At 30.6% G+C, this 20,148-nt stretch overlaps 1 protein-coding gene across 1 annotated transcript in view; it reads right to left on the bottom strand.

Annotated features, from left to right (window-relative positions):
• The window catches only part of axo (axotactin), a 65,650-nt gene extending 56,661 nt beyond the window's left edge, over nucleotides 1-8,989 (bottom strand). The window contains exon 1 of the mRNA XM_090180627.1: nucleotides 8,815-8,989. The gene's annotated coding sequence lies outside the window, so the exon portion shown is untranslated. The remainder of the gene's footprint in view (nucleotides 1-8,814) is intronic.
• Nucleotides 8,990-20,148: the final 11,159 nt, after the last annotated feature.

The following is a 20,148-nucleotide window of genomic DNA, read 5'->3' on the forward strand; positions in this document are numbered from 1 at the left end:
AGGAGCGCAAATTTTACCACACAAAAAGAAAAGAAAAGCGAGGAGTGGAAATTTTACCACTCAAAAAGAAAAGAAAAGCGAGGAGCGCAAATTTTACCACTCAAAAAGGAAAGAAAAGAAAAGCGAGGAGCACAAATTTTACCACTCAAAAAGAAAAGAAAAGCGAGGAGCGCATATTTTACCACTCAAAAAGAAAAGAAAAGAAAAGAAAAGCGAGGAGCTCAAATTTTACCACACAAAAAGAAAAGAAAAGCGAGGAGTGGAAATTTTACCACTCAAAAAGGAAAGAAAAGTGAGGAGCGCAAATTTTACCACACAAAAAGAAAAGAAAAGCGAGGAGTGGAAATTTTACCACTCAAAAAGAAAAGAAAAGCGAGGAGCGCAAATTTTACCACTCAAAAAGAAAAGAAAAGCGAGGAGTGGAAATTTTACCACTCAAAAAGAAAAGAAAAACGAGGAGCGCATATTTTACCACTCAAAAAGAAAAGAAAAGCGAGGAGCTCAAATTTTACCACCCAAAAAGAAAAGAAAATCGAGGAGCGCAAATTTTACCACTCAAAAAGAAAAGAAAAGCGAGGAGTGGAAATTTTACCACTCAAAAAGGAAAGAAAAGTGAGGAGCGCGAATTTTACCACACAAAAAGAAAAGAAAAGCGAGGAGTGGAAATTTTACCACTCAAAAAGGAAAGAAAAGTGAGGAGCGCGAATTTTACCACACAAAAAGAAAAGAAAAGCGAGGAGTGCTAATTTTACCACTCAAAAAGAACGAAAAGTGAGCAGCGCAAATTTTACCACTCAAAAAGAAAAGAAAAACGAGGAGCGCAAATGTAACCACTCAAAAAAGAGCCAAAAATTAGAAACGCCGAATTAACCGCTCAAAAGAAAAGGAAAAGAGAGGAGCGCAAATAACACCGCTCAAAAACAGAGAAAAGAGATAGGATAATATTTCTCGCAAAGAAACGAGCGCTAATTTCGCCGCTGAAAATCGTGCGACGGTGAGCGGATATCTAGCTAGAGAATGAGAGCTGAGCGGTTGATTAACAAAAATGCCCATCACTGTCGGCTGTAATTCAACGCCCTGACATTCGTCTAAATATAAGAAGCACATTTTCCAAAAAATAGTTTCTAATTTTTACATGTATACAGTTTTATGGCAAGACAAGTGTATAACAGGAATAAAACGCGATAATTACAGCTTGGGGTGTCGTTCTCCTTTCTTAGACCCTAAGACCCCCCCAGGGTTGGCGATATAATTAGAGAAAGTGAGGTCGCAAGATTCAACTCCCCTTTAATCATCCTAATGCATTAATGAGTGTTTACGAAAGAACAAAAGTAATTTAGGACTTCCCTGGTGTTCTTTCGCTCGAATTTGCTCCTTTTTCGAAACATAAATTGTTGGCGCTCTGCTAATTTTAAATTACTTTATAATGGAATAGTTGAGGTCTCTGTTAGAGGTGGTAGTTTTGATTGTTCAGGGAAAATCCTGTGGATGTGACAATATTCTTTTCTTGGAAATAAAACTATGATATTTTTGAATTCATTCAGAACAATTTCTTAACTTACCCTTTAGTTATTGCTTTATTAAATCTTACACACGATGAACTAACTTAAAACCACACGTTTGGAATATTTTTAAAACCATTTATTATGATAAATTCTACACTTTTTTTATTTTGTTATATAGGAAATCTTAAAATCTGTTCAGAGCAAATTAGAACCTTATTTATTTTATATTTAAAATAAAAGTTTTAAAAATTACACTTTTTGCCATCGTTTTCGATACTTACAACCCCTATGTTTCATTTTATTTATTACAATTAAGCCTTATATATTAGGTTACATATTTTAAGGGATGCATCCATTTGTCTAATAAGCCGATATTGGCCATACCGGTATTAGAAAACTATTTTCTGAAAAACATAAAAATAAGAAAGTTATCGATTAACTAATGATAATATTTTATTTGATAGGCTGCGCCACGTACGCCAGAAGCTAGATCATACCTTTTTTTAGACAGGGGGTTACGATTGTAAACAAATAAAAAACAACGATATTCAATTTGTGTTAGAAAATATTTATCAAGAAAATGAAAAGAAACATATTCGGATGTGCTCTTGCAAACCTTTTTGGTGATAAATTAGAATAAAATGGTATGACTGTTATGATAAATAACTTTGTTAATATAGGCCGATATATCGGTGCATCCCTACATATTATTATTTATTACAATTAAGCCTTATATATTATGTTACATATTATTTATTACAATTAAGCCATATATTATGTTACATATTATGTATTACAATTAAGCCTTATATATTATGTTACATATTATGTATTACAATTAAGCCTTATATATTATTTTACATATTATTTAATACAATTGAGCCTTATATATTATGTTACATATTATTTATTACAATTAAGCCTTATATATTATGTTACACATTATTTATTACAATTAAGCCTTATATATTTATTAATTAATAATAATTAATTTCTAAGCAATATCTTTATTTATTACAATTAATTTGTAAGCAATATCTTTATTTATTACAATTAATTTCTAAGCAATATCTTTATTTATTACAATTAATTTGTAAGCAATATCTTTATTTATTACAATTAATTTCTAAGCAATATCTTTATTTATTACAATTAATTTCTAAGCAATATCTTTATTTATTACAATTAATTTCTAAGCAATATCTTTAGTTATTACAATTAATATCTAAGCAATATCTTTATTTATTATAATTAATTTCTAAGCAATATCTTTATTTATTACAATTAATTTCTAAGCAATATCTTTATTTGTTACAATTAATTTCTAAGCATCATCTTTATTTATTACAATTAATTTCTAAGCAATATATTTTTTATTACAATTAATTTCTAAGCAATATCTTTATTTATTACAATTAATTTCTAAGCAATATCTTTATTTATTACAATTAATTTCTAAGCAATATCTTTATTTATTACAATTAATTTCTAAGCAATATCTTTATTTATTACAATTAATTTCTAAGCAATATCTTTATTTATTACAATTAATTTCTAAGCAATATCTTTATTTATTACAATTAATTTCTAAGCAATATCTTTATTTATTACAATTAATTTCTAAGCAATATCTTTTTTATTACAATTAATTTCTAAGCAATATCTTTATTTATTACAATTAATTTCTAAGCAATATCTTTATTTGTTACAATTAATTTCTAAGCAACATCTTTATTTATTACAATTAATTTCTAAGCAATATATTTTTATTACAATTAATTTCTAAGCAATATCTTTATTTATTACAATTAATTTCTAAGCAATATCTTTATTTATTACAATTAATTTCTAAGCAATATCTTTATTTATTACAATTAATTTCTAAGCAATATCTTTATTTATTACAATTAATTTCTAAGCAATATCTTTATTTATTACAATTAATTTCTAAGCAATATCTTTAGTTATTACAATTAATATCTAAGCAATATCTTTATTTATTATAATTAATTTCTAAGCAATATCTTTATTTATTACAATTAATTTCTAAGCAATATCTTTATTTATTACAATTAATTTCTAAGCAATATCTTTATTTATTACAATTAATTTCTAAGCAATATCTTTATTTATTACAATTAATTTCTAAGCAATATCTTTATTTATTACAATTAATTTCTAAGCAATATCTTTAGTTATTACAATTAATATCTAAGCAATATCTTTATTTATTATAATTAATTTCTAAGCAATATCTTTATTTATTACAATTAATTTCTAAGCAATATCTTTATTTGTTACAGTTAATTTCTAAGCAACATCTTTATTTATTACAATTAATTTCTAAGCAATATATTTTTTATTACAATTAATTTCTAAGCAATATCTTTATTTATTACAATTAATTTCTAAGCAATATCTTTATTTATTACAATTAATTTCTAAGCAATATCTTTAGTTATTACAATTAATATCTAAGCAATATCTTTATTTATTATAATTAATTTCTAAGCAATATCTTTATTTATTACAATTAATTTCTAAGCAATATCTTTATTTGTTACAGTTAATTTCTAAGCAACATCTTTATTTATTACAATTAATTTCTAAGCAATATATTTTTTATTACAATTAATTTCTAAGCAATATCTTTATTTATTACAATTAATTTCTAAGCAATATCTTTATTTATTACAATTAATTTCTAAGCAATATCTTTATTTATTACAATTAATTTCTAAGCAATATCTTTATTTATTACAATTAATTTCTAAGCAATATCTTTATTTATTACAATTAATTTCTAAGCAATATCTTTATTTATTACAATTAATTTCTAAGCAACATCTTTATTTATTACAATTAATTTCTAAGCAATATCTTTATTTATTACAATTAATTTCTAAGCAATATCTTTATTTATTACAATTAATTTCTAAGCAATATCTTTATTTATTACAATTAATTTCTAAGCAATATCTTTAGTTATTACAATTAATTTCTAAGCAATATCTGTATTTATTTATTTTTTATAATTAATTTCTAAGCAATATCTTTATTTATTACAATTAATTTGTAAGCAATATCTTTATTTATTACAGTTAATTTCTAAGCAATATCTTTTTTATTACAATTAATTTCTAAGCAATATCTTTATTTATTACAATTAATTTCTAAGCAATATCTTTATTTATTACGATTAATTTCTAAGCAATATCTTTTTTATTACAATTAATTTCTAAGCAATATCTTTTTTTATTACCATTAATTTCTTATTTGTTTTACTACTTCATGGTTTGGTTAATTTTAAATTATAATAAAACTCTCTGGAGGGAACTTTCAGACCTGGTCCAACGATAATATTTTTCTTGAAAATTTTAGAAATGAATTACAGTAAACCATGGTGAAAAGAGAAAATATATTCGATTATTTATTACAGTTCGAACATTTCTAAACACGTAGCAACCGTTATTTTCTAATTTACTTTTTTTGCGGCCAAATTATGAATGAATTAATAAACGCTGTCTACCGTGAACAGGTTTCAGACCGAACAGGATCTCATAAATTGAAATACATATTTGGTTGCCAAATTTATTTTCGTTTTTTTAAATATTTACGCCATTAACGAATCATTATTTAGCAATACCCAAAAACCATCAAAATTCCAATTGTCATTTCATTGTTAATTTTTATTTATTTACAAAAGAACAAAAAATATTCATTATTTATTATAGTCTTTCCTGTTATTAAAATCGTTGCAAACCTACGCATTTACCCAAGCCCAAATTTACAGATGGAGTACACTAATTATTATTTTTTGTTCTTTAATTTGAGCCAATGACTTCATGTCATCAATGTTACGAGTTAAATCATCATTTCAAAATAATACGAGACACACCTAACCAATAGTTTTGTTGAGCTGCAATAGGTTTCAGCAAATTAATTATTATTATTTACCGACGACTGCTATATTGTCATGGACATATTTACGTAGCGTCTGCTGGTTAATACATTGCCTGTACACCGATTACATAATCAGGGTCACCAAGAATTCTTGAATGTTATACCGAGATTACGTAGAACACGTTAAGATTACGTTGAGAACACCGAAAATACGCGAAGGACACTAAGATTACTAATGGTACGTCGCGATTACGTTAATAGTAAGTGTAGTACGTCGAATCGGCAGACATTACGTGGAGTATGTGAGGATTTCACAGAGTATAACGAAATTACACGGAGAATAGGTGGAGCACGTAGATATTACGCAGGGTACGCCGAGAGTACAACGTAGTACGTAAAAATTATGATGAGTACGCGGGTTACGCCGATATTAGGCAGTACGCAAATAATATATGAAGTAAGCCAAGATTACACGGCGTACGACGAGATTACACTGAGTACGCCGAGATAACGCGTTGTACACCGAAATTACGCGTAGTGTACATGACGTATGTAGAGATTACGCTGGGTACGACGAGATTACACAGAGTGTACATGAAGTATGTAGAGATTACGCTGGGTACCAGTGGCGTAGCTAAGACCCGCGAGGCCCCCCCGCAAAACAATATTCGGAATTTTATCCGGTATCTAGTATATACTTTGATATGAAATTAGGGGGCTCCTAAAGCTCCGGGGCCCCCCCGCACTGCGGGGTCTGCGGGGGCCTTGTCTACGCCACTGCTGGGTACGACGAGATTACACAGAGTGTACACGGAGTATGTAGAGATTACGCGGGGTACGACGAGATTACATGAAGTGTACATGAAGTATGTAGAGATTACGCGGGGTACACCGAGATTACACGGAGTATGTAGAGATTACGCGGGGAACACCTAGATTACACGAAGTGTACACGGAGTTTGTAGAGATTAGGCGGGGTACACCGAGATTACATGAAGTGTACATGAAGTATGTAGAGATTACGCGGGGTACACCGAGATTACACGGAGTATGTAGAGATTACGCGGGGAACACCTAGATTACACGAAGTGTACACGGAGTTTGTAGAGATTAGGCGGGGTACACCGAGATTACATGAAGTGTACATGAAGTATGTAGAGATTACGCGGGGTACACCGAGATTACACGGAGTATGTAGAGATTACGCGGGGAACACCTAGATTACACGAAGTGTACACGGAGTTTGTAGAGATTAGGCGGGGTACGACGAGATTACATGAAGTGTACATGAAGTATGTAGAGATTACGCGGGGTACACCGAGATTACACGGAGTATGTAGAGATTACGCAGGGAACACCTAGATTACACGAAGTGTACACGGAGTTTGTAGAGATTAGGTGGGGTACACCGAGATTACACGGAGTATGTAGAAACTATGCGGGGTTTGCAGATTACGCCGAGATTACTTTGTCATTACGAGAAGTGTGTACCCCGAAATAACATTTTCGTATTCAAACGTAATTGTAAATAAAATTTCCAAAATATAAATTACAATAAAAATAGCATCATGTCACGTTAACGCGGTACTATTTACGTTAAAGTGACGTGAAAATCCGGTGCCTCACGCTGGGGCCCCATATTATGCGGAGTTTGATTGGGGAACTTAAGCAAAAGGCCGAATAATCCTCAACGGAGATTTCGGATTGTTTTTCAACGCCAGGGGAAAGCTTAGACGTTCACAACGCCGATTGCCTAACCTCTTTTTCTATTGTAATAGATAGTAGCGGCGATATTTAGCCGGCGCAATGTGCTTCGGCAGGAAATGTAACGAAAGCCCCAGTGATACAGAGACCTTGAATCTCGAGGCTGTTTGCAAATATTCCGCACAACGCCCGCGTGCTTGCTGCAGAGGGATAACCACCTTTCTCACGAATTGTGTCTACCATTGGACAGGTTTTTTTTTGAAAATATCTTTAATATTCACAGTTAATTTCTGTTAATAAATAAATTTAGTTTGGAAAAATATAAATTTTAAGTGTATAATAGATTTATTTTATAGAGTATTAATTATTTTATTACATTATATTATTATTATATTATTATATTATTACTATTATTATATTATATTATTATTATTTTATTATAATATTATAATATTATTATTATGTTATATTATATTATATTATTATTATGTTATATTATATTATATTATTATTATTATATTATATTATTATCATAACTTACTGAATACATTTTTGTAGTGTGTGTATCAACTTGCTGATACAATTGTATTGTTTTGGTACACATTAAACCCCGTTTCATTTCATTTCATTCCATATTATATTATAATTATATTATTATATTATTATTTTATTATATTATTATTATTTTATATTATTATTATATTATTATTATTTTATATTATTATTATATTATTATTATTTTATATTATTATTATATTATTATTATTTTATATTATTATTATATTATATTATTATTATTTTATTAAATTATTATTATTATTATTTTATTAAATTAGTATTATTATAATTTTATTAAATTATTATTATTATAATTTTATTAAATTATTATTATTATTATTACTATTTTATTAAGTTATTATTATTACTATTTTATTAAATAATTATTATTACTATTTTATTAAATTATTATTATTATTATATTACACTTAATTTTAGCACGTATAAACCTTTTGATGCGCTTAAATAAAAATGAATTATGAGGCGTGCTAGTGGAATTGTATTACATTACATTGCATTATATAGCAGTTATCGGAAACTTCACAAAATACAATTGTTAATTTAATTTATTTTTGGTCACTTTACCTATTTTTGAACAATTTTAAAAAGGCTTAATAATTTAAAATTTATTTATATTATATTGTATTTTATTATATTATAGTTTATTAATTTTAAACTAAATTATGTTCTTCATTAAAACAAATACTTAGTAATACTAATAAATTAAAAACTTTCCAATATTATATTATATTACTTATGTAATATTTAATAAAAACAGTGTCTAAGAATTCATTGTTAGGGATAATTTCGAAGTTCGAGCTAAAGACACCTAATTACGGACGTTTAAGTTCGAAAACCGTATTAAAACATTAGTAATTAATAGATTCAAAATCGTGTATTTAGGAGACTTTTTCAAAGTTTCCTTAGACGCGCTAAACGCGAGTCGTACGAGGCTGATAACGAAACGTATTTGCAGCCTCGTGCGTGGATCACGAAAAACCGTTAAAAGAAATTAATAAAATCGCGTGTGAAAATATATTACACAGTATCGGATAACACGGTTAGCGAAAAACGTTGATTTGGGTGAGTAACATACTTTTAACGTAAAAAATAAATGCGCGTAAATATACAAAATGAAACGTACCCCAATTTCGCTGCGTATCTCGGAACAAAAGTAGATATTTAGAAGAATATTTCCAATGGATTAACGGAAACTTTTAAATCTGACCCGAAGAAAACGTGAAGAAAAGGCGACAGGTGCAAAGGCCTCGACATCGAGCGGTGGTTCGTTCACGCCCGCTCATACCGCCAGCCACAGCTCGTAATACGCGCCAAGGACTGCTTTTCCAAGTCTCTCTCGACCGAAAAAACTCCCTATTATGTAATGTCCCCCCCACCCGGGCTTCCTCATTTTCATTTAAAAGTCATCCCTTCAGATTGAAGTACCCCCCAACACCAATAGTATTCTATATATGGTGTTAGGGGGGGTCGTAGCCTCAGTCGATTTGGAGGTAATCGCTTCGATGCGCTTCTTTAGATTACGATTGAAATTGTTTTCCAGCCTATAGGCGTTCTGTTGAAGTACCACAGGAAGTCTACTGGGCGGATGCGTTCTTTTTGCAATATAATCATATTTAAGGTACGTGGGGGTGGGTTCGGGGGTTTAGTATTCAAACCCACCCTGAGGACAACACTACGACACATGACGATTGGCAAGTAATATTCGTTTGATGAGAAAGAAGTGGTAAATTATGTTCACTGAAAAATAAAACGATCAATTGATTTTCATTAATATAAATAATATTAATAAACTAAATAAATAATAAATGGTAAAAATAATATTAATAAACTAAATAAATAATAAATGGTAAAAATAATATTAATAAACTAAATAAATAATAAATGGTAAAAATAATATTAATAAACTAAATAAATAATAAATGGTAAAAATAATATTAATAAACTTAATAAATGGTAAAAATAATATTAATAAACTTAATAAATAATAAATGGTAAAAATAATATTAATTAATTATTAATGTATTTCAAGGACAAGTATTATTATAATACTTAACATAATACATTTTTTACTTCATAATTATTTCTTACCAGTAACGTGAAACATTTTAATCGAAAAAGCGTCACCTGGTAGTAACGCAGAGAACTACACTTCCGGGAATGTATCGTTGGTTTATCAGTTTAGGTGAAGGCTAAACGAAATTTAAATTCTATAAATAAATAATTCATTATTGACTCGTAACATAACACTGATTATTATAATCACTCGCGTGGTCTTTGTGGATAATATTTTTCAAAAAATGTACGGATAAGCGTTACACTTATTTTTATTTAGATGTATATGCTATTATGTTCATTTAAATGCTATTTCTCGTATTATTAAAATGGCTTTATTTTCAGCTTTTTTGTAGAAAATAGATATAAAAATATTTATCCACAAGGGCGCCATCTATTTTTATACTTGGATTCAAGTATCAATCTCTGGCGAGTTTAAATGTTCATTAATTGACTTCTATTAAAATAAGACTAAAAAAGTTTCTTTATTCTTGCTAAAAAAACTAATTTGTTTGAAACTTATTTGATAAGACTATTAACGTTTTTTATAGATGGCGCCAATAAATGAACCCAAGAAGCCGGGAAAATCAAATGAAATGAAACATATTTTGGAAAAAAGATTTTATTGGTACGTCTATCAATATGTTTCATAAGTAGTGCAAATTATTTGAATAAAATATTTGAAAAATATAACAATACAGCAATGTTTTTTTATTTATAGTTCCAAATAATGTTGATCTATTGATTATACACATTTTAATTTTATTTCTTACTTGGAGGATAATTTTCACGTATTTTGGGATCTGCAGTATTTCAAGTAATTGATATTTTCGCAATCTGATCAAGCTTTGCAAGTGCATTGGCATTGCAACAGTCTTCCCTCTTGTCTTTTACAGTCGATGCAATCTAAAAGTAGTTTCTCACTCACAATTGTCAGCCATTAAGATTTATTAAATTTGCATATTTAATTAAAATCAATGATATTTACAAATTACGTCGGTAAATTTGCATATTTAATTAAAATAAAGGATATTTACAAATGACGTCGTTGAATTTGCATATTTAATTAAAATCAAGGATATTTACAGTAAACAGGGCCCCACAGATTCTATATTTAAAAAAATCCTATATTTCGAAAATGTCCTATAACATCCTATATTTTTAGCAAAATCCCCAAAAAGTCCTATAAATTCGATATTTTGCCCATTTCCAATCCCGCCACTCACAAGCCAGTTAAAATGCTAAATTTAGCTATAGGATAAATTCGTATACAAAATCATTCTAGTCTATAATTTGGTTATTGTTAATATTGTTTCCATATTTTAAGTGAAAATCAAAGATTAATTTCACTAAATAAAGATTTTATTTTTAAATGCATAAAGTTAGTAAAGTAGCATATATAGTCCTATAAAATCGTATAATTTTGCAAAAAAAGTCCTATAAAGTCCTATATTTTTTGAAATATAATTATATTTTTCCTATAAAAAAAATTTAAGATTTGAGTGGGTCCTGAGTAAATATTGATTTTTATGAAATTTGCAAATTTAACGAAGTGTCTAATTTTTACACACAATACCAAGGGATTTGTGTTTACCCGGCCGTTATAAGTTTTTTAAATTGGAGCCCAAAAATTTCATTTTAAGTGGTTTTTCGCGATTTTAGACTTTGAATATACATACTTTTTAAATTAAGACAAGCTTGGTTTAAAATTATATTTTTAGTTAGTACTTATCATTTCTGAACTACGTTTTCAGTTGCATAAATAAAATTTAATATTAATTGCGATTTCTGGCCAATTTGTGGGATCTCATTACCCGTGTACGTGCTATTGTGATATTTGAATTTCGTACCAATTGATACAGGCAAATAGTTTCCTTATTTTCAAAACCAGGTAACTCGAAAAATTTGGTTTGCTAAAACTTAAATTAAACTAACGCGTTTGTGTTTAGCTAACTTATGTCAAAAACCAGGTAACTTGAAAAATTCGGTTTGTCTAAAAATTAATTTAAATTAACGTCTTCGTGTTTCGCTACCTTATTTCAAAAACCAGGTAACTCGGAAAATGCTATTTCAATAAAATTCTTCTTGGGTTTATTAAGTACTAGATGATTGAAAATTGGTTCAAATTTAAATTTAATATTTAAAATATATTTAATACATCGGCAGATTGTGTGTATCTTGTTTATAATCATAATCAGAATATTGAACTTACAAAAACTACCTAAACTTCATTAGGATTACAAGGAATAATAATTGGTTGGTTCAAGAATTCAGCCCAGAATGACATTTACTATGATTTTGATGCTTATTTTTTTCACCACTGACAATCTCGCCCAGATCGAACTGGGACTCGCAACTTGGTAGAATATTATCGTCCTTGGTTGTCGAATATGTCGCCATATTTAGACAATAGGGAGCTTTGTGCTGAAATAAACCTTGAATGCGTAATAATTCATAAATGTTTGCTATACTCACAAGGAGACTACCCGAGGTGGTTATCACCGATTTTGTTGAAATTCGGGGGATAGGTTGACCCCCTGGTAGTATGAAAATTCTCAAAAGCAAAAGTTGCAATGGAGTTTAGTTTTTCCACGACAACCGAAAATGTTTTTGACCTCTCCATTTAAAAAAGCATAGGATTTTCTCGGTTACCTAAATTTTGTTAAAATTTAACCAATATGGATAAATTTTACCCAAAATCCTTGAAGTTTTGTAAATTTAATTTTTTCAAATTTTTTAAGTCAGTAAGTACCCTGTGAAACCGAGAAAATCTCATGCTTTTTTAAATGGAGATTTTTTGTTCTGAGAGATCAAAAACATTTTTGGTTGCCATGGGAAACTAAAGCCCATTGCAACTTTTCCCTTTGGCAATTTTCATACTACCATAAGGTCTACCTAACCCCCGAGTTTCAACAAAATCGGTGATAGCCACCTCGGGTAGTTTCCTTGTCAGTTGCAGGTTAAGAAAGGCAAAATATCTAGTATATTTGGCGAAAAGATACTAGCACGACGTTGGCGAAAAGATACTAGCACGACGTTGGCGAAAAGATACTAGCACGACGTTGGCGAAAAGCTACTAGCACGACGTTGGCGGAAAGATACTAGCACGACGTTGGCGGAAAGATACTAGCACGACGTTGGCGAAAAGATACTAGCACGACGTTGGCGAAAAGATACTAGCACGACGTTGGCGAAAAGATACTAGCACGACGTTGGCGAAAAGATACTAGCAAGACGTTGGCGAAAAGATACTAGCACGACGTTGGCGAAAAGATACTAGCACGACGTTGGCGGAAAGATACTAGCACGACGTTGGCGAAAATTTCGAATTTCGTCTATTTTTGTGGAATTCCTAACGCGTGTTATTAATCCATTTTAGAAATGTCTATTGCGTAAATTTCAAATAATATTTAAAGCATATTATTATTTTTAAGCTTCAATATAGCGTTTATTTAGTACTATGCTCCTGAACAATCATCAAATCGCACGTGTATGTACGTCAACGTGGTGATCTCGGCATTACCCGTTCTATACTTACCCTGAACTCGCCAAACCGATTTTTTTAGGTATGCCTCACTCAGTTGTAATACAAAAAATAAATGTTTAAAACTGTTTTTAAATCTTATCTATGTTAATTAATTAACTCAATAGTCAGTATTTTCCAAAATTATACAACGCGCGCTGGTATATTTTGCAATTCAACCGTAAACAGGCCAAATTCGAAATTCCCGCCGCCGATTTACCGGAAATTCGAGCGCAAGAGGGATTCGGAGTAACGTTAGAAATGAATACTAGCTTGGTTTTACACAGAAAGGTTTGACATTTTCAACACACATTCTATATAAGACATAGATGAGACGCTTGAAGTTTGATTTCAATCTGTGCGTTTCCATTAAAAATTTAATTTAATTTATTTAATATAATCAATCACGAATAAAAATACCGTTACCCCTGAACGAAGTTGGATTTCAAATATGCTAAATACATAATTTTAACGATATTAGTTGAAATAATTTGCTGAAATGATATATGACCCATTTTTAAAATTATATGACTAGCAGCGTATATTTAGTCTCGGCGCATTTCAGTTCATCTTGTGACGCGATAAGACGAAAATTATCATTGGTTTATAGATAGATTTAGTGCTACGACGTCATAAAACGAAAAACCCCATTGGTGATAGATAATTTTTAATTCGAGATATCAAAGGGTCAGTGGCAAAATCTGACCATGATTTACGTTCATTGATTTCAATAAATAATTTTTGTTTAGGTTGTAAATTATATCTTTAAGTTTATATCTTCTTCAAAATATATTTTACCATGAAAACTTTAAAATCTCATATGAATAAATAATTGAACAAATAATAATGTACACATTTTCTGAATCGGAAAGTCAAATTCTACAGGTGGTAAGATTTCCCTTGAATAAATAAATAAAACTATAGATAATATACACATTATCGAATTTTAAAATCTAAATCTAAAAGCTGGTAAAAATCTCACGAATAATTAAATTAAGTTAATTCTGAATCAGAAAATCTAAACCTAAATTAAACATTTCATATTAATAATGAAATTAAATTATGAATAATATATACATTTTCTGAATCGGAATATCTAAACCTAAAAGCTGGCAAAATTTTATATTAATAATGAAATTAAATTATGAATAATATATACATTTTCTGTATCGGAATAGCTGGTAAAATTTCAATTAATTAAATAATTAAATTCAGATTTGAATAATATATACATTTTCTGAATCAGAAAATCTAAATCTAAAGCTGGCAAAACATTCATATTGATAATTAAATTGAGTTATGAATAATATATAAATTTTCTGAATTGTATTATCTAAGCTGTAGCGATTGCACTCACCATCTGGAAGTTTCCCTTTCGGGAAGATTAACATTTACACCAAAAAAAGAACAGAAACATAATCAAGAGGAAGGGAAATCTTAATTAGATAGATGCGAACTGTCTCCCCGGGGAAGACAGAGGGGGCAGGGAAGAGGGGGAGGAACCGGGGTATAAATACCGCCCCCCCTCCTCCCACACCAAGGGAGGGGTAAGTACGGGGGAAGAGCTTTCGGAATCTAAGAGATGAAATTTGTAGTTGTCGTGCATACACGGTTCAGTGATTTTGGCAAAAGGGTAGACTCTCGTTCACTTCCCCCAAGTATAACCAGAGGAGATAGTGGAAAAAGCGGAACACGCCATGACCAAGAGTCGGGGAGTTTTGAGAGTCAACCAACCGTATTAAATAGTAAGGCGAACCCTAAGAGCCAATAAAATGAAAACACACAATTTTAGAAGGTTATAAGATCTAAGTGCCCGTTGGCCTTCCCTCAGTCACCAACGTCAAAGATAGCTTTTTTGGACGACTGTGTGCCCTGTAGGTAGTAGTCCTACTCCCAAAAAAATACACCCATACCAATATCGCGTCGAGGGGTGTATGGAACATCCCAGATGAAAGTGGATTGGTTTCAAGTAGTAGGGACACCATTTTATTTTATTATATCACTTTTTTTAACTTCCGGTAATTTTCACTTATCGCAAGAGGAACTGGAGTTTTCAGGATTGACTTGTAGAAAATTTCTTATTGTTGTTAGAAGTATATAATGTAACGTAACGTAACTTATTGTAACGAAATGTAACGTAATGTAATGGAATGGAATGTAACGTAACGTAACGTAATGTAATATAAGGTAATGTAATTGTTTGTCATTTAATGTAAGGTAATGTAATTCTTTGTAATTTAATGTAAGGTAATGTAATTGTTTTTGTAATTTAATGTAAGGTAATGTAATTGTTTGTAATTTAATGTAAGGTACTGTAATTGTTTGTAATGTAATGTGATGTAATGTAAGGTAGTGTAATGTAATGTAATGTAAGGCAATGTAAGGTAATGTAATGTAATGTAAGGCAATGTAAGGTAGTGTAATGAAATGAACTGGACTGGAATGTAATGTAATGTAATTGTTTGTTACGTAATGTAATGTAATGTAATGTAATGTAATGTAATGTAGCGTAATGTAATGTAATGTAATGTAATGTAATGTAATGTAAGGTTAGGTAGTGTAAGATAGTGTAATGAAATGAACTGAACTGAACTGTATTGTATGAAATGTAATTGTTTGTAATGTAATGTATTGTATGAAATGTAATTGTTTGTAATGTAATGTATTTTATGAAATGTAATTGTTTTTAATGTAATGTATTGTATGAAATGTAATGTAATGGAATGTAATGTAACGTAAGGTAGTTTAAGGTAGTGTAATGAACTGGACTGAACTGAATTGTAATGTAATGTAATGTAATGTAATATAATGTAATGTAATGTAATGTAATGTAACGTAAGGTAGTGTAAGGTAGTGTAATGAACTGGACTGAACTGAACTGTAATGTAATGTAATGTAATGTAATGTGATGTAATGTACTAGAGTATAGATTAATGGTAATAGTAAGTGTTGAGGGGTAAGACACTCTGCGAACTCGGTGTACACTGCCGTACCTTTGACAGTGCTAAATGGAACTCGCGAACTCTTGAAAATATGTACCTTTAACAGTGCTAAATGCACGAACTCGGTGTACAGATTATCTGAGACTGTCTTACCCCTCGGTAAGTGTAGAGAGGTGTTAGCTGGTCACCACCCTCCTAACGCAACTTATGAATTAAAGGCATTAAAATTCGCTAGCTAACTTGGGCCTAGTGTATAAGCCTAGCTGATTATTATTATTCTTATTTTTAATGTATAATTTAATATAAATATATATAATATTGATACTAACAGGCTCGTGAAGAATTGAATAACATGTTAAACTACACGAAATTTTTAGAAGCACCCATCAAATATAAGAAAATTTATAAAGATAGTGTTGACAAATTTTTAACACGTTACATATTTTTCAAAATAATTCCGTTTCATTTTGCAAACCACTCCCGTATTAAAGGGTATACACTTATGTCTACAAAATATAATATATACTTCTGTATTTAGTTAGGAAAGTGGAACCTATTTTCAAACATGGGAGGATTTTGGTATATCCTTTTTTAGAAAACAAACGTAACCAGCAAAAGGCCGATTTACAGTTTAAAATAATCGTCGCCATGGAAAATATAAAACATAGAATATAATATAATAAAATAAAAAAACTGAACCCCGTCACTCGAACTTTATGTTCCTATCCGGGTTGGGGGTTGTTGGTTGGGGGTTGGGGGGTTGGGGGGTTGGGGGGTTGGGCGGGCGAATAATCAGTTTCACCGAGTGACTTTAAGACTAGTTTACGAGAACAATTTTTAGGATAGGTCGGGCTGAAATTGCGAACAGCGGAGATGCATACAGATATGTCGAAGAGTGGAGGCCGTAACTCCCAACACGCCCGAGAGATGGCAGCTCCAGTTCCAGACCTTCCTTCACGGAGGATTCTCTCCCCGCGCCAGCTCCAAATGCGCGAGATTTTAAGCTTGACGGTTAAGCCGAACTCTCACCACGCGTCGTAAATCGAGTACCTCCCGCACCCAGAACAAAGTACTTTACGGACCAATTGCAACTGAAGAACGTCTATTACTGGGACCAAGAATGCATAGATGTTAACGGAGAAAATAAATGTTTCTCCAGTGGATTGGTAGGTTAGCACTTTCGTCTCGCAGCAAGAGGAGACGGGTTCGATCCCAGCCTGTGGCACTCAGTGAAAACTCGGAACAACTCCTTCCGCTTTGAGTTTGCAAGTTCTCTCCCCCACTGGTTTAAGGGGTTTCCCCCGAGCTCTTCAGTTTTCTCTTCTAAAAAAACTTGTTGAGGTTAACGGTAATAGTTAGTGTAGGGAGCTGTTGGCTCGCGTGGCATGAAGGGCTTGCCACCACCCTCCTACGCATTGTAACCCGGCCACCTGAATTAATGGCTTTAAAAGTCGCGTGATGACTTAGGCCTAAGGTGGTGCCTTGGGTATTAGCCTAGCTGATTATTCTCAATAGGCGATAGCATAAATTTGTTTCGTTAAAATGTTCCCGGAAATTCGTCACAGTACTGCCAACTTCTAAAACGCACTTCCGCGATCGGGGTTGGCCGTGGTCAAAACATAGGGGCTGCTTCATTAAGCCTAGGTTAAAAACGTGTTCTAGTCTTAGGCCTTTAATTATTTTACAATTTTTTAGTCAGAGACTTAACATAACTATCGCAATAATAATACTAATTTCCGAGTCGTCGTTAAATAAAGTTTAACAAATTAATCTTCTCTTTCTAATAAAAAAGTATCAATATTTAAAAACGTAACTTACCCCAAATTTTAAGTATGACATTCTTTAAAAGTTAAACTTTTAAAGATTTATTTAATGAAACTGGAAGTCACTGTTAACGGTAAACTTAAAAGCCATTTTATAACCACGAGACTATTTTTAAAGGCTTCTACCGATTGATGACGCTCAAAGGTTTCCCGAAAGAAATTTTACCCAGTATACCTTGCAATTTATGCTATCGTCTATTTAAAAAACAAAATACATCTGCTTAAAAATGTTTTAAGGTCAACATAGAATATGTAACCATCCTCCTGATACCCTGAAGAAAAACCACGCCAATCTTGTAATCTTTAAGAAATTCATAGGTAGAGGTCGGCAGTCGATTAATTTTTATCCATGAATAAAATAAGCTCGGCTATATTTAAATAATATTTATTTAAATAACCAATATTTGAATAAAAATTGTAAAATGTTTAAATAATCGAAAGTGAATAAGCCTATTATTTAAATAAAACAAATAATTATTTAAATAAAACAAATAATTATTTAAATAAAACAAACAATTATTTAAATAAATACCACTTTTATTCAAATAAATGCTTGGTTGCGTAAAAACATAATTAAATAAGTTAAAATTATATTCTTTTTACCAACGTTTTTTAAATAAATCGGAAAATTTGTAGATAATGAATAAACAATTCCGAACACTATTCATAGGCTCTCCCCGTGTAGGCGGAGATTATCTTCGGGGATCATGAAAATAGAGGTGAAAGTTGCGGCTGTGTATTCTCCGTTAACCTCCATACATTCTTGCATGGATTTTACAAGTCTCACGTTTCTAGTATGGGAAGTTGCGTCGTACGGGGAACGGCTTAAGCGTTACAGTAATAGCGTCGTATATTCAGAATTTACGATTGGTGATGCAGTTCGGGGCGTTTGACTCTCGGCGAAGAGACGCTTCTTACATTCGATATTGAATTCGTTTTCGGTATTATGCAAATTGAGGGTAGCGTAATATGAAATAAAAGAAATTTGGACATAATTTGAATATTTTTCCACCAAGCATACTATAGTTCGCGAAGGGGAACAACTAATTTATTCCTATAGGAAAAAGATCTAGTTATGAAAACAAAAAAAAGACATGTTTTGGTTGGGTGAAAAGAAGTTTTACCATAAAATATATGGCAATAATAAATATTCAATATAATAGTGATATGGTAATGACTTTCTTTATTTTATTCAATAAATTCTGGAAGTAAACTTTTGAAGTCAAGTTTTATTCAACACTTCTTAACTCCAATTTTAACTTATTTTAAATCACGTTTTTTCGGGCCTTTGACAACTGACGTACGTTCAGTAGCTGTTTCATAGCGATTTTTTTTCGCATTTCCGGTTTGATAACACGCTGGTCATTGACGTCATTGAGTGACGTATTAGAACGAAGTGCATATTTTTTCAATATATCAATTCTGATGTCAATGGGTGAAACATTTGTGACTCACATACCCTACATCATAACGTGATGGACTCTACTAAGCTTAATATAAACCAATTCAGTGTCATACTTACGTTTAATATGTTACTTATGATTAGTGTGGTTTATTTTCCGGAATAATAAAATGAGGAAAAATGTTAAAAAAATGAAACATAAACTACTTTTTAAGGGTTTTTAAATGATTTTAACTTTTTATCGATATAAAATGTCTAATATCAGAAACAAATACTACAAAACATTAATAGTAATACATTGTTAATCAGTTTAAACTAGTCTAGAGGTTTGGTTTTACTTTTAGATTCGAAAAAATGAGGCGAAAATACCGCTTTATTTAAATTTGCAAAAAATATATTAGACTTATCATCAGAAGTTAATGAACCGAAGTTGCCGAAATAGCGATCAGAATCGGAGGGCGTTTTCCTTATGAAAATGATGAGAAAATCGAGTCAAATAAAAGCTAATTTCCATCCCCGTCTTTTGACGCGATAAATTGCACTTGGGAATTGTGAGTATAGCTATTTCTATCTATCAAAAATGGTTTCATAAAAACAAAAACGTTTTTTTTCGACGTAGGAGCGCACAAAATTTCAAATTCGAGGTAAAAATGTATCTTCATAAGGAAAACGCCTCCAACATGGGGAGTATAACAGTCTGATAACTTCGGTTAAT

This window comes from Leiobunum rupestre, chromosome 7 (assembly GCF_980474605.1).
Source record: "Leiobunum rupestre chromosome 7, qqLeiRupe1.1.hap1, whole genome shotgun sequence".
NCBI classification, from domain to species: Eukaryota; Metazoa; Arthropoda; class Arachnida; order Opiliones; family Sclerosomatidae; genus Leiobunum; species Leiobunum rupestre.